The sequence below is a fragment of the Larus michahellis genome, chromosome 5 (genome assembly GCF_964199755.1).
Source record: "Larus michahellis chromosome 5, bLarMic1.1, whole genome shotgun sequence".
In the NCBI taxonomy this organism is placed as follows: Eukaryota; Metazoa; Chordata; class Aves; order Charadriiformes; family Laridae; genus Larus; species Larus michahellis.
In genome coordinates, this window is record NC_133900.1 from 76,187,569 (window position 1) to 76,212,957 (window position 25,389).

The following is a 25,389-nucleotide window of genomic DNA, read 5'->3' on the forward strand; positions in this document are numbered from 1 at the left end:
ATTGCCTCCAGTGCTAGTCAGTAACATAAAATTAGGATCTGTTTTCTTTTGGATGATCTGGAGTCTCTAAATATATCTGTTGGATTTTTATTTTTTAGGAGCGCATAGCTGTCAGAGAGTTGTATTTTCCTTCTCCAAACGAATGTGGGTGTATGTGAATATGTAATGCCATTAATTGCCCACAGTGGATGACATTTCTTTTCTTTACAGTGCCAAAATAGAAGTCAATTATCACTCTAAAATAGCTTGACTTTCTAGCCTTCAAACAAACAGAGAAGAATATAGAATTTGCGCGTGATGACTATACTTTTGTGAAATTCTTTCCCCTGCATGCCTTTGCTCTCTCTCGTGTTATTACAGCAAATAATAGAATGGTGTAGGGAATGATATACCGGCTTGGTAGAGAGCCCCAGGAGATGGGAAGAGCTTTGTTTTGCCTGAGCAGGTTCTGCAGGAGGAGCTAAGGATCATGTTGCTTAACCTATTTGGTAACACAAAACACAAAACCTATTTGATAACACAAAACTGTTACAAATAAGTTGCTTTGAGGCTCAAAATAAGTGCCAGAGCAAGACTAAGACTTAACGATTCTACAGTGCAGTAAGTATGTACATGCCGAATATGAATTGTTTTAGTGTTAGGCAATTAATGGTAACAGTATAAAGGCGGAGTGGTCAACTATGGAAGGGTTTCTCTTGCTGCTCAGGAAGGCGTTCGGCCACCTCTTATGGAGAAATTTCAGCCTTTTGCCTTACTATAGGATTGGCATTGTGAGCCACCACTTTGCCGCTCTCGGACAGTTTGCCAAGAAAGTGGCATGTGTTTATTCAATATAGCTGGGATTGCCGGCAGTTCCTTCAGGAGGCCGCTCAAATTCCAATCTATCTTTGCTAAAGGATGTGTATACTCGTATTTTCTGGTTGGTTTGTTAGGTTGGGGTTTTTTTTCTTTAAATTTCCGTATATTTTCAATACACAACTTGGATGGTACTATGTAGGAATAATTTGGATTTCAATACACGTGGCATTTTGCTTTCTTTAGCCTTTGAGTTCCAGTCCACTCCTGTGATGGGCAATTATACCATGCATCGCTTTCATGAACTTATCACACTCCATCTTTAAAACTAGTCACAAGTGTTTTGTTTCTGGATACTCTGTGTTTTTCCAGATTCTGATGGTTTGGTATGTTGGGGGAATGGTAGGAGGGGGAGTTTTGTGTTTGTTTTTTTTCCCATGGCCGTTGGATATGTATTGGTTCTCATTCAAGCTGCCCATTCTCTTAAATTAACTTTTCTTTTACGGTATTTACCTCTCTGATGTATTTCTAGAGAACCTTGCCATCCTTCTCTTTTTTGCTTTGGTTTTAACAGACTACAGAATCTGGGGTTTCTGTGCTGTTGTCCCACTGTGCGGTGCAGAACAGACACATACACAAGGATTTTGGCTGGCACGGAGTTATCCCGCTCCAGAACCCAAAGCAGCAGCTCTGTGTCTCAGCTGACAAACCTCGCTGAAAGCATATGGCCTTGCTCATGTAACTTCACTTATTTTAGGATGTGAGACGGTGTCTCCATGCAGGAGACACAGCAGCAGCGTGAGGGTGTGTTCTCCTGAAAATAATTAGGCTGCTAATGTGAGGATTAGGTTTGCTTCCTCTCTTGCTGCATCACCTCTTAAATGCTGAGATACATGGTGGTTAGTAATCCTTCCCTGCAATTTAAGGATTAGTGGTGCGGCCAGATTGGAGTTTCACAACTGACTCTGGACTGCCGCTAACCTGGACGATGCTCTGAGTAGTTCTTAGAGCTGGGAGCACACAGCAGTTAAAGCTCACGTATAGGCAAGCGGCACCCCAACTTGCAGATCAAATCCTGTGTGTATAAGCAATGTATATAGGCAGAACATCTTTAGCTGCCACAAGATCGCCCTGTTCTCTTCCAAAGCAGCGGCTTGTGCTGCTTGTGTGCTGTCGCCCACTCAGCGAGGAATCTGTTCCTCTGGCGCTTGGGTTTTTGATTCTTTCTCTTTTAAAATATAGCGTCTGCCACTTGTGAAAGTGCCCCGTCAGTGGCTGTTTCAACACTGATTCACAAAAGAAACTCTCTCAACGAGGGGGGCCTGCTTAAGAGAGAGGGGACGTTTGATCCGAGGTTTTGCTTCATCCCCAGTTTCTGGATCCCAGTCTTTCATTCTTCTAATGAGCAAATCCCAGACTCTCAAGACCCTCCAGCTTGGGGTGCTCAGCCTCTGCCTGTAATAGATGTAGACGAATAGCTGAAATTTTCCCAGAGTTCGTTCATTTGGGCAGTAGAAATACTTAAGGTATTCAAACTTCATGCTATTCCGAAGCCAAGATTAAATGAAAATGCACTGTTCTTTTAAAGGGTCATTCATTGTCCCAGACATGGGTTCAGCTTGGTTTGCTCAGAGACTTTACACTCATCACAGGGAATGTGCAAAATCTGTTTGCTCAAGAGGACAAAAGGGAATGGAATTGGATGCATGAAAAACAAATAGATCTCCTGCTCAACCGTCCCTCTGCTTGAAAAGTTACTTAGCTTTTTTTCTGAATTTTCATGTGGAGTTCCTCTATTGCTATTTTTCCAACTGCGGTATAGCAAGCCCTCAGGCCTCAAAAGGCTTGGGTAGCCCAGAAAGGGCTGACTTCTTCCTTCTCAACAACATGCTATATTGCTTTATGTAGATAAGTACAGATCTGTCATGTCAGAGTTACATGCTGTTACACTAAGAAATACTATTGGAACAGGTATTTTTTAAAAAGAATTTCAGAAAATGACAGAGCTGCTATAAAGCATTTTAAGGTACTGTTATTGAATGCTAAATAATGATGTCCTTGCATCCAGCAGGCTGTGATGAGGCAAGTCGTCAGGACAGTTTGGGGCATTTCATTTTTCAAATTATTTGTGCAGGGAAAGATGGGTGATGCTGCCAAACAACAACAATGGTTTTGTTGAAAAGTCTGAAGTGCTGGCATAGACATTAAAAAACTCCGCGCTTCACCGGCCTGCGAGCAAAGCAGCTCAGCATTGCTAAACACGCTTTACATTCCTCTGCTTGCTGTCAACAACTTCCTTTGGCCGCAGGCACCACCAGAAGGCTATTGCTCAGGGACCACTGTCTGGGAACGCTGTTTTATCTTCAAAAAGGAGATAGTAATTAGATGAAGATATGTACGTGAGTGCAGGCATTCGCTAGGTGTTGGTATAGAAGCAGTATAACGTGTAAAACGATTTATGACATCCAAAATATATTATTTTTCTTACCCCTGGCAGAAGGCGGTGCGCTAGTTTTCAAACTTAACGAGTCAACCACGTTAGTGGTTTGCCAAAAAGCAAAAATGCTGGTCATCATTCTGAGATGTGGAGATCTGGGTGTCAAGTTTCTTTTGATGTCTTTTGGGCAAGCGGTTAAGAACTCGTTCAGTATTCTGAAAAGGCCTTCCCATTTTGAAATCTTATTTTCCTCATCTTCAGATTGCCTCTTTTCTGGCTGATAGCTACCAGGGTAGTTAAGAGTCCTCTGTGAGAGCAAGAGATCTTTTGCATTTCTTTTCCTACCATCAAACTATATGTAGGTGACTGGAAAACACTGCGTGGAACTCTTAGGAAATACGGGCTTTGTTCCCTTCCCCCTCCAACATTAATGGCAATACTGCAGCGAGGCAAGGCTTTAGCTGTATGGTTTTACAGCCCAGAGAAGTAGATGTTATTCTTTTTTCTTAGAACGGGCAAACTTCATAGCAGAGATGTAGTCCAAAATGCAGCACCTAGATGAAAAATAGTATTTTGTCTTTTATGCGCTGTAATGGAGCCATTAACGGTAGCCGTTCTGGTTGTGTTTGCATGATGCTCTGGTAGAATCGCTGCTTGCTGACTCATAAAAGGGATTTGGTTTCACCTAGGAGGAAGTCATGAATCTTTAGTGGTAGTTAATAGAGCAGAAGAAAATATAGATGCCTCCAGAAATGGTTTATTGCTGAACTTGCACAAAATAATTATTGATCTATTTATAGCACTGAAGGCATCTGAGGTGAAATTCTAGTACCCTTTTAATATTTAATGTTAAAGGGTCAAAGGTTTGCCGGTCTAATTCTGTCTTGATAACAGATCCTTCAGACACCAGAGGGTGTCAGGAGCATTAAGAGAGGAGAAACAGCAGGCTGAAGTCCGTACCCATCTGAAGTCCAGCAACTTAATGAAGAGATAGCTCAGCATCTAGTGGAGGCCAGTATCCAGCTTGCAATCGTATCTAAGTTGCAATAAGCTTTGAGCAGTTATTTGTGACATTTCAGGTAATATTTAGATATTTTAGATGTTTAGGTAATCTCGCTTGAGACGAATTTCCACAGGTTTTCTGACCTCAAGGAAGTTTTGGGACAGTACCCTTAATACGTAGTTTCCATAATACATAGCTGAATATTGGGAACTAGAAGACTTTTATCCCTATGTTTTGCTTTTTCCTGCTGTCCCGCCTTCCTGCCTCTGTCACGATACACACCCTGGTCCTCTCAGGTCCCTGATACCGTTCAGCATCTCAGACTATCAGTGTGACACCAGAGAGATGAAGCTCTCCTCTCATCCAGCAGAAGAGCTCAGAGGCGTGAAGCGCTCTGTTCTCACAGACGGCTTTCCAGGAGATCTCATTAGCCTCTTGCAGCAGTTGCTAATGTCACAGCTCAGGATGTGGGGACAATTCCTGGCCATGACCCTCTTAGGAAAAACATGCCAGTGCCTTGTAGCGTCCCGAAGTTTCGTTATCCCTCTGCTCGGCTCCGTGAAGCTGAAGGCTGCTGGATGCTTCTGGCATCTGACACAGCACACGAGTCGGCTCGGCACAAAGATGTTTCTGTGTCACATTTCCTGCTGTGCTGTCTGGAAGCTGGTGGAATAAAAGCCCCCTTCTTGTCCGAGCTGTGCAAGATCACGTCAGTAACGAAGACAGGAAGAGGGTTTATTTCAGCTGCAGGAAGAACTGACTTTCTCATCAGAAGTAAGCTTTAGAAGAACCTACAAACACCACCCTAACCATTTACCTGGGATCTTTTCCACTTCGGTAATTTCAATTACAGGACACGGTGATTTGACACGCAATTTAGAAATGGTTTTAAACGCACCGGCCGCGAAGGGGTCTTCTTTATCCGACCTAGCTCAGTCCAAATGGCTCTCGGGGAGCGGCGCAGCCCCCACAGCACCGCAGAGAGAAGGGCGGGCTGGAAAATGATGTGACAGCAGATGGCTCAGTGGGCTGCATCTGATTTGTAGGCACCCAGCTCATGTGAGCATGAAGTATTTATTGCACTCAAGAGCCATTCCTGTTTAAATACCCGTACACAGGTATTGTCTTTAAGTGCCGCAGTTCCTATTATGTTTCCAGTAATGAAGATGAATATGCTTGCGCTAAATCCTTACGTTTGTGAGTGCAATTGGGGATTTCTGCCTGGAGAGCTGTTTCCAGGCACCGCTGTCATGGTATTTAAAATTAATTCAAGATGAGGTGACAGAAGTAGCTTGCCACTGGCCTAAATAAGGAATGTTGATAATATCTCCTACCTGCCAAGGTCAGCTTGTAACCTCTGGAGCTGAAGGCAGTGGAAACTCTTGGGAAATGTTTGGTATGAAAAATTTAATTACTCTTACCTAGAACTGAAAAGAAGTCAAAGTTAAAGCACTTAGGAAAATAGTTGAGTGGTAAGCATTTTAGCAACAGTAAATGTTTTGGAAGAGATTTGGCTCAGAAAGCAGAGAAGGGTTCATCTAATATGGGCAGATACAGAAATTTTTACCTCTAGTGTCCTCTCCCTTCTCCTTGGCCTTCCCTCCCCACCAGTCACCAGGGGTTAGGTAAAATGGCATACAGATCTAAGTTCAAGTTTTTTCAAAAATATATAATAAATAAAAACCTATCCTAACGTCGGCTCTTCTTCATTTCGAAATTCAGAGGGATCACTGCAGAACTTAGTTAATATAACCAAACTATGTCTGAACATCAGGTGCAAGTCTCAAACAGGTTTCTTTTCCTCCTGGAAGCCTGGGATATTCTGGCTGTTTCTGTCCTGACAGGTGTGCAGATAATTTTTTATAAACCGTCATGACAAGAAAGTTTCGCACAAGTTTGCTTGGCCTGTTGATATTTTTCACCCAACCTGTTCAGACATGAGGATCATTTTGAAATGTTTTAAATGTTTCAGAAGAAATTGTCTTTTTACTTTTGGGGAATTGAATCAGAGGGGGGAGAAGGGAGTTTCTCCATTTTTAAAATGCTTTAAACGCTTCATGACTTAAGCTGAAATTTTGGAAAGCTTGCATGCTCTGGAGTCAGGATTTCCAACGTGGTATGAGGCCTAATGTGGTGTTGTGGCTTTTTCTACCGCCCTCCCAAAAATCCTAGCAAGAGGCTCTCCAAATCTGGAGATGGGAGTCTGTGCACATTCAGTGAGGATTTACTAGATGGTGCTTGTGATATTTGTAAGACAGAACGTCCATGGTTGCTTTCTCAAACCTCCCATGAGATGTGAGTGGGGCTGTGCCTGGGCTACACCGGAGCAGAGAGGTCTCAGCAGGGGTCTCTCCCAATATTGCTTAGTGCTTTGCCCTTCACGTGTGCTTCCTACACCTTCCAGACCTTCTTACCCCTTCTCTTTTTCAAACTGTAGCCAATATACAAAATATTTGTAATGGTGTTTTATTACCCTGGCCATAGTTGAAAAGTTATTCTCATGTTAACTGTTCAAGAACAATTTTTTTATTTTTTTTTTTGGTGAGGATGGCACTGCAGGCGAGCAAAGATGCAGAACGAATGAATCTGGAAAAATGAATATCTCTCACCAGCATGGATTGTGTGCAGTGAGTGATACACAAGTGCCACACTGAATGATGGGGAAAAAATAAATGCTTTTAAAACAAGCACTATTAATGTTAGAGCCCTACCTTAGCCAGGCCTTTAGAGTATTTACGGTGTGATGTAGCTCTGGATGGTGCTGTTCCTCTGCAGAGGGTTTGACTCTCTAGATGTAGGGCTCCTTTCTGCCCTTTTCCAACATCAAACCCACCTCCTCACCTGCACATCCTTGTTGTGTTCCCTAAACTGTGTCCACGGAGCAGCTCATTTCTTTGCCTCACTCACCTGCTAGGAAATAACAACGCAAGGCTCCAATTAAATAAGAGTTGTTTCATCTGCCTTGTAAGCATTATGGTAACTGGTTCAGGGGGAAGGCAGGAAAGCGTTTTAAAAAACTGAATGTTCTTGGTTTCCTCTCTGGGCTCCATCCTACCCCGTGGCTTGTTGCCATCTCTGTGCTGGAGGTTTTCTACTGTTTGGTCCTACTCACGCAGCGGGGAGGCACCAAGTCTGCCAGGGTTGAAGCGAGCAGCTGGTGAAGGAGAAAAAAATGGGCTCAATGAAGGAAAGAAAAGAAGATTGAACTATTACCATTTGTCAAAATTGGTAATAATTGTCCAGGAGCCACAACTCTTTGCTCTTGCATTACTAACCTTGTTCAGAGTTATTTCATTGCACTCTAGGAGGCATCTGTAATTTGTATTTAAACAAGGTAAAGCAATAAAAAATATCTAACAAGACTAGCCTTAGCAAGGAGAAGTAATTTCTTTGTCGTTTGCTGACATTTGAGACTTGATCAGTTTCATGGATTTACAATTCTAAATCTGACTTGCCTGTAGGATCCAAATAGCTGCTTCCAAATTAAAATTCTTGCAAAACTACAGTAATTTGGCAAGAAGGGATTTATCACAGCCTGTTATTGTTGAATAGAGGTGATAACACCTCCTTTGCAGTTTCACACGTTCCCTTTGTTTTCGTGGTGAACTTTCCAAAATTAGATGGCTAATTCTGACAAGGAGACGAAGCTTTTCTGGCACAAGGAACTGGAGCTAAAATAATCTGGCTGCAGCTAAATTCTTCGGAAAGATGCAGGTTATATTTGGAGAGCACTTGACTGCTTCCTTAACAAATTTGATTGGTGTAATCCCCTGGGACAAGTCTCCAGGGGCAAGGAAGCTTTCCTAATGCACTTCTTCAAAGTTCTGTCTCCATTAGTAACTTCGTGCCAAGAGAAGATATTCCATACAACCAGGAGGGCGCAATTTAGAAATTAAAGATGCCTAAGGGCGTAACTTCTCATTCAGTTATAAGGTACGGCTGTGTACCTTGCGTATGTGAACATTGTGGATGCTCTCACTTTTATATCAATCTGAGAAAGCATTTGAAAGGTTGTTTTAGGGTTTTTTAACTAACCAAAGGTTAAAACTGAGCACTCGTGCTATTAAGGCGTAAACACATGCTTTCACATATTAGCTCCAAATCAGACTACTGCGATGGACCAGGTCAACCCGTCACTGCCTGCACTCCGTGAGTACATTAACACCAGCGTACGCACCTCTGCATTTCTTCCTCTTCTCTTTTGATTCAGGTCAAGTGATTAGTGAAAAATCTTGAAGCCTTGTAACTTGTGTATAGACCCTGTGCATATCAGAGGGGATTTTTTTTAATTTTTTTTTTGGTCCCATCATAATTAGCAAACAAGACTGAAGGACTGGCTGTTGAATCCCAGCTCTGTGCTGCAGGGCAGAGGTCGGGATTTGTCACCTGAGGATGTGACTGTCCCTAGAACTCATGCCATTTCACCATTTTTCTTCAAATCAGAAGTCTTCACGTGGTCTAAGTTCAACGTATGTTTGCTGTGTTTCACATTTGTATTCTATGAATAAATCCTTGTTTTCCATAGGTATACTCAAACCATGGCAGGCTCGTTCTCCTGCCATGAAATTAACACCTTAATCAAGCACTAAAGGTGAATTTAGAGCAGTGGGGTCATGCAGTGATGACTGGCTTCGACCAAAATGAAATGTTTGACCTCTGTAGGAAGAAACTTCATTCATAAAAATCAACAGAGACTGTTTCCTAGTGGAAGCCTGGCAAGAAGGTTTTGCCTTTGTAATGTAATTGAGAAATCTCTTGTTTTCCTGATCAAAATGTAATTGAGTAAAGCATCCTCCCTTCTAGAAAAAAATCTATTAATTTAATAGCATGAAACACAGCTTTACAGGAATGTATTAAGCTTCTGTACAAGTTATTCTAAGATCTGTTAAATTTAAGAGAGTCTGGCACCCTCCCTAATTGCTTATTTTCTAGAATACTACCTATTAAACTGCAAGAAATCTACAGGGAATATGCTGGCACTTACCCGGAAGAATTGCATCTCAATATATTCGATACAATAATATATTCAATCAGTGTGATGTGATTTGTTGGGTTTGTTCAGATCTTGGAAGACAAGTGTTGGCATATCGTTGCTTTACAGCGTGGAGTCAGCACTCCTCGCAAGAGGCTACGGAAGGAAGGAAGGTTACAGAAGAACTGTGAAACAAAGTGATATGATAAGCGAAGGCCGAGATGTCTTAAATGCATGGCAGATCCTGCTGCCACGACCTGTGTCATGTCTGTTTTGTTAAAAAAAAAAAGAAAGGACTTTCAGCCTTCTAGATCTGTCATTTTTATATCCACTAATCACAAATATTGACATAATTGACTGAACAGTAAGACCCTAATAATATAGGGAAAAAATATGCCAGGGAATAATGGTAAGAAAAAAATGAAGATTAGTACTGTCGTGTTGGGTAGAGGGAAGTGTGATGATTTCGGTTAGACCAAGGAAGCAAGGTGTGCCTTCCTGCCTGTGACCAGCACAGAGCAAGTCCACTGGTTCCATTTAAATCGAACCATTGAAGTGTTGTTGCAATTTTACAAAATGTAACACAATTTAATGTGATATAATTCGACTTCAAAGAAAATTAATGCAGTAGATTAAGCTGGATACAATTCTATAATCTTTAATTTTAGGCTGTAGCATTTGCCAATAGGAATATATAGCGAATCTTATGTAAACTAATAGCTTTACTTTCTTTTTCTGCTGTGTCAAACAGTATTATCTGGTTTAGTGTACAGGAAGCTGTAGACCAATTCTTAGGATTTTACTTTTAAGTGGAAAACAGCCAAACTGACGGTTGGGAAAAGCCATATTTTTTTAATATGTCAGCATATCTTTTCTTTAAACTGTCTGTGTTGCTATTAAAACTTGGGAGTTCTCTTTTTTGTTGTTTTGTTTTTGTTTTAAATTAATGAACTTTTCTTTCTCTCAAGCTGTCTTTTGATAACGTTTTGAGTATTTTCTAACATTCATTCTTTTCAGTGTAGGGTACAATTTTTTAAGGGCAGATGGATTTATCGAAGATTTGAAGTTGTATTTGTCTCAGGCATGTATGCTAGACTGGTTATTTAGGCTCATTGAACCTAAAACAAAGATGAAACAAGCTGGAAACATTCACTCCATGATTGCATGTAAAATTTTGGGGAATTCTATTCTGAGACCCTGGCAGCGATATTCTGGACCAACCTTTCTGGTAGTATTTTGGTACTTCTTGGGAAATGAAACAGAGAATACAAAAAAACTTGTGAAGGCTTCTTAGACATTTTATTTAAAAATAGATGCTGAAAAGAACATTCCCAATTTTAGCCAAATGATTCATCTGCTTGCAGTGGGGTATCAGTGCTGGTGCTCTATTTGCTCACCTGCTTTTGTTTCCATGGCAGAGCCCCCATGTTTCCTTTTGTTGGTATGTACACGCAGCTTCTGTAGTTGCTGTTCAGGTCTCCTTAGTTTTTGCCTCCCTGCTCATTTGTTTGAACAATTCCTCTAACTTTTCATTTCCGGTAGAGTTCTCTCAAACCTGACTGCTTACATCGGCTCAATTTCTTAACTCCTGGTAGCGTAGTGAACATTTCATCATTCCATTCCACCGAGAAATTATTTATTTCACAGAATCACAGAATGGTTTGGGTTGGAAGGGACCTTAAAGATCACCTAGTTCCATCCCCCTGCCATGGGCAGGGACACCTCCCACTAGACCAGGCTGCTCAAAGCCCCATCCAGCCTGGCCTTGAACACCTCCAGGGATGGGGCAGCCACAGCTTCTCTGGGCAACCTGTTCCAGTGTCTCACCACCCTCACGGTAAAGAATTTCTTCCTGATATCCAATCTAAATCTCCCCTCTTTCAGTTTGAAGCCGTTACCCCTCGTCCTATCGCTCCACTCCCTGATCCAGAGTCCCTCCCCATCTTTCCTGTAGGCCCCCTTTAGGCACTGGAAGGGGCTATAAGGTCTCCTCAGAGCCTTTTCTTCTCCAGGCTGAACAACCCCAACTCTCTCAGCCTGTCCCCAACTCTCTGAGCCTGAAGAGAGCCTCTATTTACCATTGGGCAATAGACTGAAATACGGAAGAAAAATAACGCAGGAAGTTATTGCAACAATTTTTATTTTTTGATGTGACAACATACCAGTATCACAAATACCAAACTGCTGAACTATTTCTAAACATCTGGAAAAAAGCATCATGATTTGGGTCCTTTTTGGTGCCCAATATCACTTTCATTTTGCTCTCCTTACCTAGAGAAAAGATAGCACTGAATAATGCCTGCGTCGCTCTCAGAAAAGGGGGAAAACAAAAATACAAATGAATACTAGATCGGTGCACTGAAAGTCTTAGGAGACAGAGTTGGGATCTCTGGGTTTAAAAGGACACAACTAAAACCGAATCTACACTCGGAATACTTCCTTGGCAGTGAAGAACCTTGTACTCGTCAATAGCAAACTCTGGTGGGTTGACCTTGGCTAGCTGCCCACCCAGCCGTTCTCCCGCTCCCCCTCCTCGACAGGACAAGGGGAGAAAATAAGATGGAAAAAAAAACCTCGTGGGTCAAGATAAAAGAGGGAGATCCCTCGCCAATTACTGTCACAGGCAACACAGTCTCAACTTGGGGAAGACTAATTTATTGTAAATTAAAAATAGAGTTGGATGGTGAGAAAGAAAAAACTAAACCACCTTCCTCCCATCCCCTTCTTCCCAGGCTCACCCAATACACAAACAGACATCCAATTAACATTTCAAAACTCTCAAGATTTTGGTTGTTTGGCACAAATCTATCTTGCTGCTTAATTACACGAAAAGCATCCTGATACAACAACTAAACGGGAGCCCAGCTCTTCAAAAAGCACCCTGCTTTGTGTCACACGTCACACCGTGCGAGATGTGGCCTGGGTCTGTAAGGGTGGAGCCCGTGATGGAGCTGATGCTGGGTTTTACTGAGGTCTCTGAGCTCTACCAGGAGAACCTGCTCCTCCAGAGAAGCTGTGGCCTTGGTTTGCTGTGTTGCTGGAAATGTCAGGTAGGGCACAAGTGTCCGTGGAAATATCACAGCAGTATTTGTTCCCATCTCCTTTCATTTCCCTTTGGGGAATGCTGCTTGAATGGGTTTTCGTTCAAATTTCTGCCTGTTTTCCTGCTCTAGGCACTTTCTTACTGAGAGAAAGTAAGTGGATTTAAGTGTCTCTGCTACTGACAGTTGATATATTTACCTTCTGCTGTCTCATTGGCGAAGATGCCCTTTTAAGGTTGTTGCGGAAAAGTATGAGAAATATAGTGCTGATCAATAGAACTGTCACAACTTACTGCTGATATAGCAGCAGTTCCAAAAAACATGTCGGATGCTTCTCAAACTTACAAAAAGACTTAATGCTTATCCAGAAGAACACGCAAACCATATAATGAGAGCAATCACAGCCTAGAAAATTCAAAGACAAGGCAGGAAGACTTCCTAATCTGTACTTCTTTTTACATAGAGAGAGAAAACGTGAAGATTTCCAGGTGAGTGAAAATATCTGCCAGGGTGAAAACTTATTCAGTGTATCAAAATGCAAAAAGGCAAAGACCAACACGTAGTGCTGTTGCTATGCTGTACTTTCACAGCTACGTTTCTTTCACTCTACATATATTTTCTGTCTGTCACACTGGAGGTGGTGATGGGTTGCACAACCAGCCATACCTGAAAAGAGGTACTGAAACTGCTTTAAAATGTCACCGATTTGATAGAAAGTCTATTGTTCACAACAAATTTCATCCAGGGGAATTTTTTCTGATAATTTGTGATTAGAAAAAGCATCTGATAAGAATCTATTAAATGCCAGGATAGATATAGTAAAAATAAATTCCTATTAAAATAAAAAAGAACTCATTTTACAATTAGGTATGTAGGTATATGTATTTCTTTTTGTCAGAATAGCTTCTGCAATAGATGCATTTTCCTGTTTGAAAAATAAACACAGTAAAGATATTAACCTATTGCTTCACTTTGCTGGGAGATAGAGCTATTTAAGTGAAGAAAAAGCATGGAAAATGAATAATAAGGAGCGCACATTCATCTTTACTAGGAACTGGAGTTGTAGCCCACTACAATTATCAAAAGATGACTTTTTGCATAACTATATAACATTCAGCATGCATTGCCTTGAGATGACCAAAGGCCTAGCAGAAAGCCCTTACAGTCTGGGTGGGGGAAGAAAAAAAAGCTTTTAATTGTTTTTTATTGTGTTGTTTTATTCAACAAAACTACAAATGCCAAATTGTCATTTTCCAATTATGTTCCAAGATACGTCCCCTACGTAGATGAAGGGGGAAAAAGACAGAATTTCTAACACAGCAGTTATTTCTTTTCAGTCCTTATCTGATATTCAGTCCTTATCTGGTAAGGCCTTTGACACCGTCCCCCACAGCATTCTCCTGGAGAAGCTGGCGAATTATGGCATAATCAAGTGTATTCTTCGCTGGGTTAAAAACTGGCTGGATGGCCGTGCCCAGAGAGTTGTGATTAATGGGGTGAAATTCTCTTGGTGGCCGGTCACCAGTGGTGTCCCTCGGGGCTCAGTTTTGGGGCCGGTTTTGATGAATATCTTTATCAATGATCTGGATGAGGGGAATGAGTGCACCCTCAGTAAGTTTGCAGACAACCAAACTAGATGGGAGCGTTGATCTGCTTGAGGGCAGGAAGGCTCTACAGAGGGACCTGGACAGGCTGGATTGATGGGCCAAGGCCAACTGTATGAGGTTTAATAAGGCCAAGTGCTGGGCCCTGCATTTCAGTCACAACAACCCCAAGCAACACTACAGGCTTGGGCAAGAGTGGCTGAAAAGCTGCCCGGCAGAAAAGGACCTGGGGGTGCTGGTGGACGGCCAGCTTAACATGAGCCAGCAGTGTGCCCAGGTGGCCAAGAAGGCCAACAGCATCCTGGCTTGTATCAGGAATAGCGTGGCCAGCAGGAGCAGGGAAGTGATGGTGCCTCTGTACTCGGCGGGGCCTCACCTCGAGTGCTGTGTTCAGTTCTGGGCCCCACTGTACAACAGGGACATTGAGGTGCTGGAGCGTGTCCAGAGGAGAGCTACCAGGCTGGTGAGGGGTCTGGAGACCAGGTCACATGAGGAGAGGCTGAGGGAGCTGGGCATGTTGAGCTTGGAGAAGAGGAGGCTGAGGGGAGACCTCATTGCCCTCTACAACTACCTGAAAGGAGGTTAGAGAGAGGTGGGTGTTGGCCTCTTCTCCCAGGTGAATAATGACAGGACCAGAGGAAATGGGCTGAAGTTGCAGCAGGGGAGGTTTAGATTAGATATTAGGAAGAATTACTTTACTGCAAGAGTGGTCAGGCACGGGAACAGCCTGCCCAGGGAGGTGGTTGAGTCACCATCCCTGGAGGTGTTTAAGAAACGTCTAAATGTGGCGCTTCGGGGCATGCTCTAGTGGCAGAGGGTGTAGGTTGTTGGGTTTTGTTTTGTTTTGGGCTTTTTTTTTTTTTTGTGTGTGTGTGTCTGTATAGTTGGACTCAGTGATCTCAAAGGTCCTTTCCAACCATGAAGATTCTATGAGTCTATGATTTAAATATATATATTTTACTTTAAGCTATGTAGAGGGTCTTGCCCTATTAACTGCTTTACTTAATTCTGCTGGCTAATGCTGAGGCCTTTGTATTTATTTTCAGGTTAGATTAAGTTGTGAAAGGCAAGTAAATATTCTTTAAATTTTGAAGCTTTCTTTAATGTATTGTTAAAAACCTGAAGATTATGTGTGTGTGCCTGAGTGGGTGTATATATGTATTTTTACGCACATACATATTTTACCTTGGGTATTACTTATCACCGCTGGCAAAAGGCTTGGGAAAAGGCTTCGCTGCTGATAAGGGGCAGTTCTGTCAAATGGACAGCTATTAATGTGCTCGCTGGAAAGGTTATATATGGAAGTGTCATGGAATTGAAAAAAAATGGTTCCATGGTACCTGGTGTGGGTCATTTCAAGAAGAGAGTAAACTACAGAGTCATGAGATGCACAAAGAACTTTAATACACTTAATTCTCTCCAGTCCTTTTAAGTGACTTTTGTTCCTTCCTTTGAGCTTTTTTGCTTTTATTATAGTTTTACAAAACTAGATTCATAAACACCAATGGAATTTCTGTCTTTGACTACATGTGGCGCTTTATTAAATGAACACAACAAACACTGAAAGTCCTGAGCAAGAAACAACATATCCTTGTGTTTGACAGAAGACTGTCAAATCTTTGTACAGCAAACGGTTTCTTTCCCTTATCCCTTCCTGTCTCTTGAGGTTTGCACATCTCGTATTGGATGTCTGTAGGATAACTAGAAGTAATTAGGGAAACTATTGTCCCTCACCACTCCATTTTCTTCCTTCTCTCTTTTTTTTATGTGAGGGAGAAAATTTAGAAGGTTAAAAACTCTTCAGGGATGGAACTATTGATTATCGCTAAGTAATATTAATCTTGCCTGGCCAAAGTAGCTTTTTGCATATTGATTTCTTGCAGGAAAGTAGTGCCAAGTCTCTGTGCAATCCCACTTCTTAATTTCCACACAACAGAAGTGCAAGAGAGGGGGAAAGCACAAAGCCCTCCCTGCCATTTGCTGCCACCCAGGCAACGACACATCAATATGAGAGAGGAACATGTGAATTGCAATGTGACAGCAAGCAAAAACACCTATCAGGATGAAGATACCGGGCTGCCAGTAACCACCGATCGCAGGTTCAGGGTCAAATTGTCACATTAGAACAGTCTGAAAAACTCTCTGGAACACGCTGTAAAAATATGATGATTGAGTTGCTTGTAAAGCTCGTTGGGAAACAAGTTCTTACATGTACAGCCAAGGCAGCATGGAGCGGTTGTCAGCTAAAATCATGGCATGCAGCTGGCACGACGCTCGCCTGAGTTTCCTCCCCGTGTTAGCAGGATGAAGACCGACGATGAAGTGCTCCCTCCCTCTCTCACTTCTCTCTACGGAGAAGAAACAAAAGAAAACAGCATGCCAATCACAGGGCCACTGGCTCCAGAGAATCGCACAGCGAAGCATTAGCTCATTCGACTCACATTACCAGAAACATCTCTTCATCTCTTCTGCTCTGCCAGAGAAGCCAACCAGACAAACATCTCCTTTTTTTTACTTTTTTTTTTTTTTGGCTTTTTTCACAGAAATCTTTGCCTTTGTTTGGTTTTCCTCAATGGTGATACTTGTGCATTGAACAACCTCATTGGTCTTGCAAAGTCACCATCCTGTCTTCATTTAAATGACCTTTGAAGAACTGCTGTCCTCATCATACCATTAAGAAACTTGCAATTATGAGGACAGTTTGGTGTAACTGAATTTTTTGTACTAGGGGCTGCAAGAGTCTCTGTCAAACGCCACAACTTTGAACTCAGGGGACCTGGATCTGGGTACTTCGGACATATAGAACCATAGAATCATAGAATGTGTTGGGTTGGAAGGGACCTTTAAAGGTCATCTAGTCCAAGCCCCTGCAGTAAGCAGGGACATCTTCAACCATGATCACTCCTTATTTCACATAGCAGCAGCTTTACCCCTGTGCCAAGAGGCTTTTTCCTCATCTCACTTTGTGCCGGCAGCTGCCCTCTCTCCTGACTTTCCCTGTCGGCCTTTGCGTCCTGCATCTTCCATGCTATCATCATGCGAATGGGCTGGGGAAAGAGCTGGGCTGGAGCAGCGGCAGCCACAGGCATCAAAAGGTGAGGGAGCAAGGCTGAAAAACAAGGAAAGTGCCCCAAAAAGCTGGGTTGCTGCTGCTGCGTTGGGTGTGGGGGTAGGTCCTGTCACTCTGTGAGGCTGGAGGAGCTGGGTAGTTCCTAAAACAGAGTTTCTCTTTGTACGTTTGGTCCCCATCTTCCCCAGGACGTTGCTGCAAGCCACAGGTTGGACCATGGTGGTTTGTGCTACCAGCTTTGCATCATCTACCAGCTTAGATGCAATGACTATTTTTGTGTTCTTAAAGGTTGCAAAATGTATTTTACTGCCATCAAGTGCTTCACTTCAGGCAAGCCTTGGATGAAACCAAGAGATAAGACAGGGATCCCCCTCTTAATTATTGAACTGTGCACTCGTCTGCCCTCAGAATCTTCTGCTTTTTGCCACCAATGACCTGTGGTGGTTGAGATAAAAACACGAAGCCTGTCAAAAGGAATCTGCTATGGCATCAGATGGACGCTCTTGTGTGTGCTGCCTGCTGGTGCGTGGCACTGCTGACTAGAAGACTTTCTACCTCTACAGCGTGTTGTTTTTAGGCTTCTCTAGTTACCCAAGGATGAGGTCACTCAGTTCATTAATGATTTATGTGTACGTAGTGCCTTTCTTCAGACAGCTTCCAAGGCAGCTGGCAAATTTATTTCTGCACCAGCAAGTACCTGAAACTGATTGTTAGTGATTTCTGTATAGACCAAGGAGACAGTTACAAGAAGGTCCCTTTCCCCTCTATTCTTGGGTATACACGAGGGTTAGGCATCATTACTCCATGCAGCTTGCGCTCTCTGTGTGCTTTGTGATATGACATTCCTCAAGAAGGAGTTTCTCAGGCTTTTCTGTTCCTTTTTTCTTTTTCTTTCAAGTTCTTTTAACAGTCTTTTTACTTTTACTCTTGTAGAGCAGGATCCTACTCCACAAGCAACTTTACAGCCTCATTTAAGCCAGCCTGTGGCACAGAATTCAGTGGAGATCCAATAAAGGGAATGGAATCTGGTCACATAATATTGCAAATAATGATTTTTCTATCTGTGTTTGGAAATAGTGTGGGCATATACTCAGGAGTGACACCTGTAGCCATAGAACAGTGTTAAAACATAGCACTTTAAATGGACAGAAAATAACTGGAGGAATTTTACCATCATAAAACAATCTTGCAACAGATGATGACCTGCCTTATCATTTAAGGTACTGCAAGGAAAGCAATAACATTATTTTTTTTCTGAACATTAGAGGTTATAATTGGCACAATAAACAGAGAACCAGCACTGTAGATCTTGGCAGCAAAATGAAGAAATGGTAGTATTTCACCTTTTTCTCTTTCAGAGTGTATTAGAAGCATTTCTAATTGGAGATGTTTATAGTCCTTGAGAAAGGACAATATTGCTTTAGAAGAAAAAAACAACCAGCTACCTCTTCTGAAGGCAGTGTGACATATAAACTGTGAGGAAGACAAGCCTAAGCCCAGGGAGAGGTTGGGTTCTCATTTATTCCTTGCCACTTCACACCTAAATTCTGCCAGTGTAAGTATAACTAAACACTGCAATAAAGTGTAAGTTGATTCACACTTGAGCACGCTCCCCGTGGCTAGGGCAGGTTGAGGTTAGCCAAGGACGAGTATCGCAGAGCTCTGCTGGCCTGGATGGTCTGTTAGAGAAGTTCTAACACCCTACAACACTCGCAAAAATAGGGTTTTATTTTGATTTAGTTGCTGTTAAAACTACAGCATGCTCTGCCTATGCTCCCGCACCGTGGCGCGTTCACGCATTGCGGAAATCCACCCATTTTCCTCCTGCGATGCCGTCAAGCTCCCCTAGACCCACGTGAGTTTTCCCTTTTCCGTACCCCATCAGCAGTAATATCGTGCACCTCCAGGAGTCTCATTTACCCATCCGTGTGTCCTCTGCTGTCTTTAGATGCAGCTTCGCTGCTCGCCTGTGCAAATACAATTAACCTCCACTGCCCCTGCGTGTGCTGGAGGGAAGCGAGGGAGCGCAGAGGTGACGGGGCCATGCGGCTGCACTGTGCGTCCGTGGGGGGGGACGCCTGCCCTGCAAAATCTACGTTTTTCATATCAAGACCCGCAGGGTTTTCTGAGAAGGCTATTCCTGCCTTTCATTTTTGGGAGATCAAAGCTTCCTTCCCACTCAGTCTTTTGCATGCGTTTGAATTTTATCTACACAACCTCGACTGGAGAGGTGACTTTTTAATGGTGTCAGCCTGACCCAGGAAAATTACAGTGTCAGCAGCAATTGTTCTGCAGGTCTGTCAAGGTTAATCCAGTTTTTCCCTGTTTACTCATGTCATTGTTTGGCTTGTGATAAATAGGGTTGTACTTTTAAAAAAAAAAAAAAAAGAAAGTTTTCCTATTTTTGTTTCCCACATGGAAATTACCTTCCTGGCTTCTCCTCTTCCATTTTCACAGAACGACAGCATGACTGAGGTTGGAAGGCACCTCTGGAGGTCATTTGGTCCAACCCCCCCTGCTGAAGGAGAGCGACCTGGAGCTGGTTGCCCAGGACTCTGTCCAGTTGGGTTTGGATTATCTCCAAGGATGGAGACCCCACAGCCTCCCTGGGCAACCTGTGCCAGTGCTCGGTCACCCTCCCAGTAAATATGTATTTCCTGATGTTCAGAGGGAACCTCCACTGTTTCAGTCTGTGCCTATTGCCCCTTGTCCTGTCACTTGATGTCACTGAGAAGAGCCTGGCTCTGACACCTTTCTAACTTGTTACGTGCCCTTGCAGGTATTGTTCAGAAGTTCCGGCTTGTGGAATACTCCTGATAGTCATCTCAGATCTTTTTCACGTTTTTTGGTCTTTTTTTTTTTTCCTCCTTTTTTTTTTTTTTTGCTTGAGTTTGCACTATGGAAGAGGATGCCCTGCAAGGCATGGCTGAAAATAACCGTGCCAGGAGATATGGGAGAAGTCTGCACTCTACTACTATTGAAAACTGGGAGCGGAACATTTTTACTGCTTGTTTTTCCCTCAGACACGTAGCCCTTGTATGAATTAAATGATATTTTGTGATATCCTAGAGTTCCAGGCCATGTCAATGATAATAGATTGAGCTATAAAAGCTTTTCTTATACCAGGTTTCACGCACTCTTTTTTGACATAGTATTTACTAACCATGATTTTTACATTTTCTGTTATTTGTGGTGCTTTTAATTGCTAGTTCTGAATGTTTAGCTTCCTATTTTTCTCCCAAGAAAGCATAAAAGGAATTTGCTTTTGACTGAGGAGTGAGAAGACTTTGCCCACCGTGTTTGGGTACTATTTTCTGCCAATGGAACAAGAACACAATTTACTCACCATATTTATATGGACAGGAGAGGTGCACTTATTAGTATGGTGGTAGTCCCTTTTGAAATAAAACTCTCTCTGCGACTTTTCTTACGCATTTTGGTAAAACTATGTAACTTGCAGAAACCTAGGAAAGGGCAGGTCAGATCATATCTGCTACCATATTACTTTTCTCTTAATGAGTCCCAGTAATTGCAGTGAGGGGATTCATTCCCCTTGAACAGCCCAAACCTCTGACTTTGGGAAGGAAGCGGCATTTGAGAAACTTAACCTGTCATTCCATGGCGCTGTGCGTGTGTGTGTATATACACACAAATATGTATACATACAAACATATTCAAATGCATGCGTGTCTGGGGATTGTGCTCCCTGCAGGACCCAGCCCTGAAGGGGCTAGGGACAAAAACTCAACTTTGGAACCATGATAAAATGCTAATATGACCTAATATTGATTTTCTTAGCTTTGAGCAGTTGTGGGCACTATGTGATGCACTGTCAGAGAGGATAATCTAAAGCAGTGAAATTGCATGATGTCTGACGCAGAACCATCTCAGTCTCCGGTACAGAGAAATGAACGTATTAGTGGCCACCAAACAACTGCCTGAGAGTTCTTTTGGTTTTGTTTTTAATTTAAAAACTAAACCTTGGTATCAAAATGTACTATGACTTGTTAGTAAAACAGCTTGTACGGCAATACTAACTTGTTTCCCAAGCCTGACAACGCCAAAAGTGTTTTTCTGAATTGTACAACTTTTCCTGGCTAATAACTCATTGCAAGCTTTTGTCAGGTAAATAGTCTGGGGAAAAAAAAAAAGAAGTCTTTTTATTGATATTCTGTGTATTTTTGTATATGTACCGTATACTTTAAATTATAGGTGTTATTCAATTAAATTGGAGAATCACATTTTTTAAATGTGCTAACACTGTTTCTAGTGCAGAGTGGTCTCTCATGTTCTAGAGAAACCGTGCAATTCATAGAAGGATCGTGTTCTTGCTCATGATAGAAAACACTGAGTCACAGCTTTCAGAATTTTAACTGAAAGATATCTCTACACTCTACTGCTTTTTTCAGGAGCTGTTGATATTGGCTTTCTCTGTCTGATGAGAAACACTTTTTTTTTTCTTTGAATAAGAAGCTTTCTTTGCATGTGAAAAAAAAAAGGATTCTGTGAGTGGAGTTGGTTATATTTACCTGTGGGATACTGAACATATTTTCCTTTTGGAGTGTTACTCAGCTATTCTAAGAAGTTGAAACATGCTCTTAGAAAAACAGGTACTTAATAGGCAGGGGGAAAAGATATAGCAGGGTCCTTTAGTGGTCAAATATTTGGTGGTTTGCCATGCTTAATTGCCTACTAGTCTTGTGTTGCGTGGTAAAATAACAACCATGTGGACTGTGTACAAGAACAGCTATTGTCTGAGAAGCTGAAAATAGACCAGTTGATCAATTTACCACTCGTAACTCTAGCATCAGGGTAGGTGTTTTCAGGGATCTGCTTTTATAATGGCCTTTTTCTGTTCTAAAGTTTTATACTATTATTATGTCTCGAGGTAAAGTGTAGATTGTGAAAAGGTGAAATGCGGAGTATGGCGCTCTCTGTCCTCCAACACAATCTCGAGAAACTGAAGCAACTTTTTCTTTCCTGATTTTCATTCTGGTCAGATTTTCATGGGCTCTGGGCCTGGCGTCATTGCTTCTGTCTGCTATTTATTCCTGTGGGATGCAGTAATTTTTCTTAAGTGTATGCAGAATATGCGTCTGCTTAGCTTTCTATGCTGGAAATACATATTTCTAATACTGTGTTGAATTTTATGGCTGCATTGGAAAAAGATGATATACAGTAGCTTCCTGGAATAATCTTTGAAGGTCCAAATCTTCCATGCTGGTCTGTCTGTGGGAATTTCCTTTTCATGGAAATGTTTTCCTATCCTCCTGTCTCCACTTCTTCCCCCGAGAAGAAAAAGAAAGTTATTACATAGAAGGAAGAACTTTTCTGTTTGCTTATTAGTGCCAGGGCATCTCATTGTGTGCTTCTTGAGCTTAGTAGTCAACACTGACTGTGCTTTAAGTTTGAGCTTTTTCTTGCACCTTGAACAATGGAGGTCTGTATTATATCCAGGAGTTCAAAGTCCTTTAGATTCTGATTTTCAGGAACAATGAACTAATTCAGAGGTTGGTCCGTTGCTCATGTGCTTCAAAACCTTAACCAGCAGAATGAAAATTGACTCTCCATAATGGCAGTCACCGGCAGATTTACTGCTCCCCTTGGGATGCACGCAAGGTGACCTGAAGTCTCTGGGTTACAGCAGGCTCTCTATTGCAGGTGCGTTGAACTCCCGGTGTCTGCTGCGCCACAACCATTAGCATCAGTCAGTCAGGTGCAAGAAGGACAGGGAAACATGAAATCAGCAGACGTGTCCCACTGAGCGATGTTTTCTGCTCTGCCAGTGAACAACATGACATCTGTAGGGTAGGGACTGTCAGAGAGACAGTGCTTGAAATGGCTTTTGGTGGCATGCAGGATTTACGGATAGGAGCTAACAGAGAACTTTATACAATCATAGAATGGTTTAGGTTGGCAGGGACCTTAAAGACCATCTAGTTCCAACCCCCCTGCCATGGGCAGGGACACCTCCCACTAGACCAGGCTGCTCAAAGCCCCATCCAGCCTGGCCTTGAACACCTCCAGGGATGGGGCAGCCACAGCTTCTCTGGGCAACCTGTTCCAGTGCCTCACCACCCTCATAGAGCCTCACTACCCTTTCCACTGATAATTCTTTACTGGGGGTGCTTTTTGGTGAAAACGTGAATACATTCCTGCCTGTTTTGCTAGAACAGCGTTGACCTGATATCCTGTTACAGGCCACAGACTTTCAGTGCTCAAACCGTTGCACGTGCTCTTTTCAGTACTGCCCATAAGGAAGAGGGTAGTGCTGAGTCCATGTGTGAAAATTAGATTTGAGGCTGATGTGCATATATGAGACTTTTAACATCTGTAGTTCCCAGCTACACACAAATACCAGCAGTTCGAGACCTTCACAGTTTGTCATAGGCATGAGGAGTACCTTTCTTTTTTTTTTCTAAATTTGGCCTGACAAGGTCTGGATGTTTTCATATTGCATTTTCATATTTCATTCACACCTTGAAAGACATCCTGAATGCTATGAGTGGTGCAGAGTCAATTGAGTGCTAATTTGTCGTTTCTCAGCTTAAATGGACTTTGCCTTCTTCCAGATGTGTTTGTTGATCTACATTATCTGTCCTGGCAGCCTGAGAGCACCCAACAACACGTAGCCCCTGAACTTCAGCAGTAGCTGAATATCGAGGCTAATAACCGCACCATTTAATACCCACAAGCTGTTCTGCTTGATTGCCAAAGGGGAAACAATGCACTTATCTTCATCTTGTCAAATGCAGCATGATTTTGCCGATACCCTAATTACATTGTTCCAAAAAAATGCTCTTATTTGTAGCTGCCTAAGGATGTAAGGATGAATGAATATAGCAAATTATTTATTATTTATAGTAATAACTGTTACACAGTATTTATAGTAATACAGCTATATAGTATTTATATAGTAATATAGTTATTTATAGTAATAACTGTTAGAGTGTGGGAATAGGATAGTTGCTACAACTAGTACTCACTTTTAGTTATATGCAGAATGAAGGATAACAATCCCTAATGAGGGTCAGAAAATTGTTTCTCAAAGTTGAAGAAACGTTTAAGTCATGATTTTGTTCAAAATCAGTTTCAAATTTTTCATTGTAGAACTAAAAACGAGTGAAACCAGAAGAAAAAATGGTTGAAAAAAACCTAATTCAGTTGCTCTGTGCAATTTTACAAGTTGTTTTCACCTGTTTAAATTTTTCCTACTTTGCAGTCTATTACCATGTCATTTTGTAATAAGAAAGGGGGTTTTTATTAAAAAAGGCATTTCGTGCTTTTTTTCCAGAAAAATAGTTAAAACTCATTTTTACATACTCTAGTTGAAGGAAAATCAAGGTTATGATAAGCTCTCATTTTAATTTTTAGAAGTTGCTAGTTTTTCCTTTTGAGAAACTGGAGTCAAATACCGCATTTTTATTCCAGCCCAAAGTACAGTAAAAACAGTGACATATTTTTCTTGAGATATAATTGATTTAGAACTGCAGGATGTGGCTGTTTGGAAGGAAAAATAAGAAAGTGTTGCTATTTCACTAGTTAGAAAGAGTAAAGAAAGACCATTTTGTATGAAAGTCTCAGAGGGAAATCCGAAGCTAATGAAAATTTCTCGGGTTGCAATATCTTTTTTTTTTTTTAGCCTGCAAACATCTCAAACCATGTACAAGAGATGGGGCAGGCAGGAATTGCTCAGCTTATAAGCCACCCCTCAAAAGAGGGAAAATGTAAAAATACTCTTAGGCTAGTGAACTAAAATTCTTTCTTTCCCCTTCATGCCTAGGCAGTCTGGGAGAATGCTGACCGCTGGTCCTTAGCAGCGTATCCTGATTTCTGAGCGGTTATATTAAAGAAAAATCCCCACTTCAGACAGAGAACAAGACTGTGTGAACAGAGAGAATACCACACCACCGCTTAAAAAAAGGTAAGGAAATGTTTTTCTCCTGATCCTTTAACACTGCAAGTGATGTCTTCATTGAAGATTTCATTAAGTTGAAGGCAGAATTGAAAATGTAGATAATAACTGAACACTAAAGTACTTATTTTAACTTGCATGTTCTAACTTATAACCAGGAAAAAAAGCTTTTTCGTATTAAAGGAAGACTGTAATGCATGTGTTACTGTACTTGGAACTACTTTTTGTGTAGCTTTTTTGTATATTTTGGGAAAAAAGAAAACAAGCACTGCACACAACAGCAAATATTTTCTTTTATTTCAAGCACTGAAGTTATTCTTAGCCATGCAAAGATTTATGTAGTCTCTGGTTTACCAAGCAGCTCTCGTTTTGCCAAGGCAGATATACAGCCTGTTTGTAGAACGCTGCCGCTGGGAATTAGTGCTAAGTAATAGTTCACCGTTTAGGCTTTTATCAGAACGGATCTGCACTGTTTTCCTTTCTGACAGGTTTTGGATTTATTGTTTATTCTAAAATATTTACAAGTCTACTGCCTTAGTCGTTTCAGTTCTG

General features: G+C 41.8%; 1 protein-coding gene across 19 annotated transcripts in view; it reads left to right on the top strand.

Moving 5' to 3' along the window:
• Positions 1-25,389, top strand: part of CRACD (capping protein inhibiting regulator of actin dynamics) — a 141,432-nt gene that overhangs the window by 42,227 nt on the left and 73,816 nt on the right. For 12 of the 19 annotated variants that reach the window (XM_074588120.1, XM_074588112.1, XM_074588113.1 and 9 more), the window contains one exon: positions 24,706-24,846. The gene's annotated coding sequence lies outside the window, so the exon portion shown is untranslated. The remainder of the gene's footprint in view (positions 1-24,705; positions 24,847-25,389) is intronic. The other 7 variants (XM_074588124.1, XM_074588122.1, XM_074588131.1 and 4 more) reach the window with 1 other exon arrangement.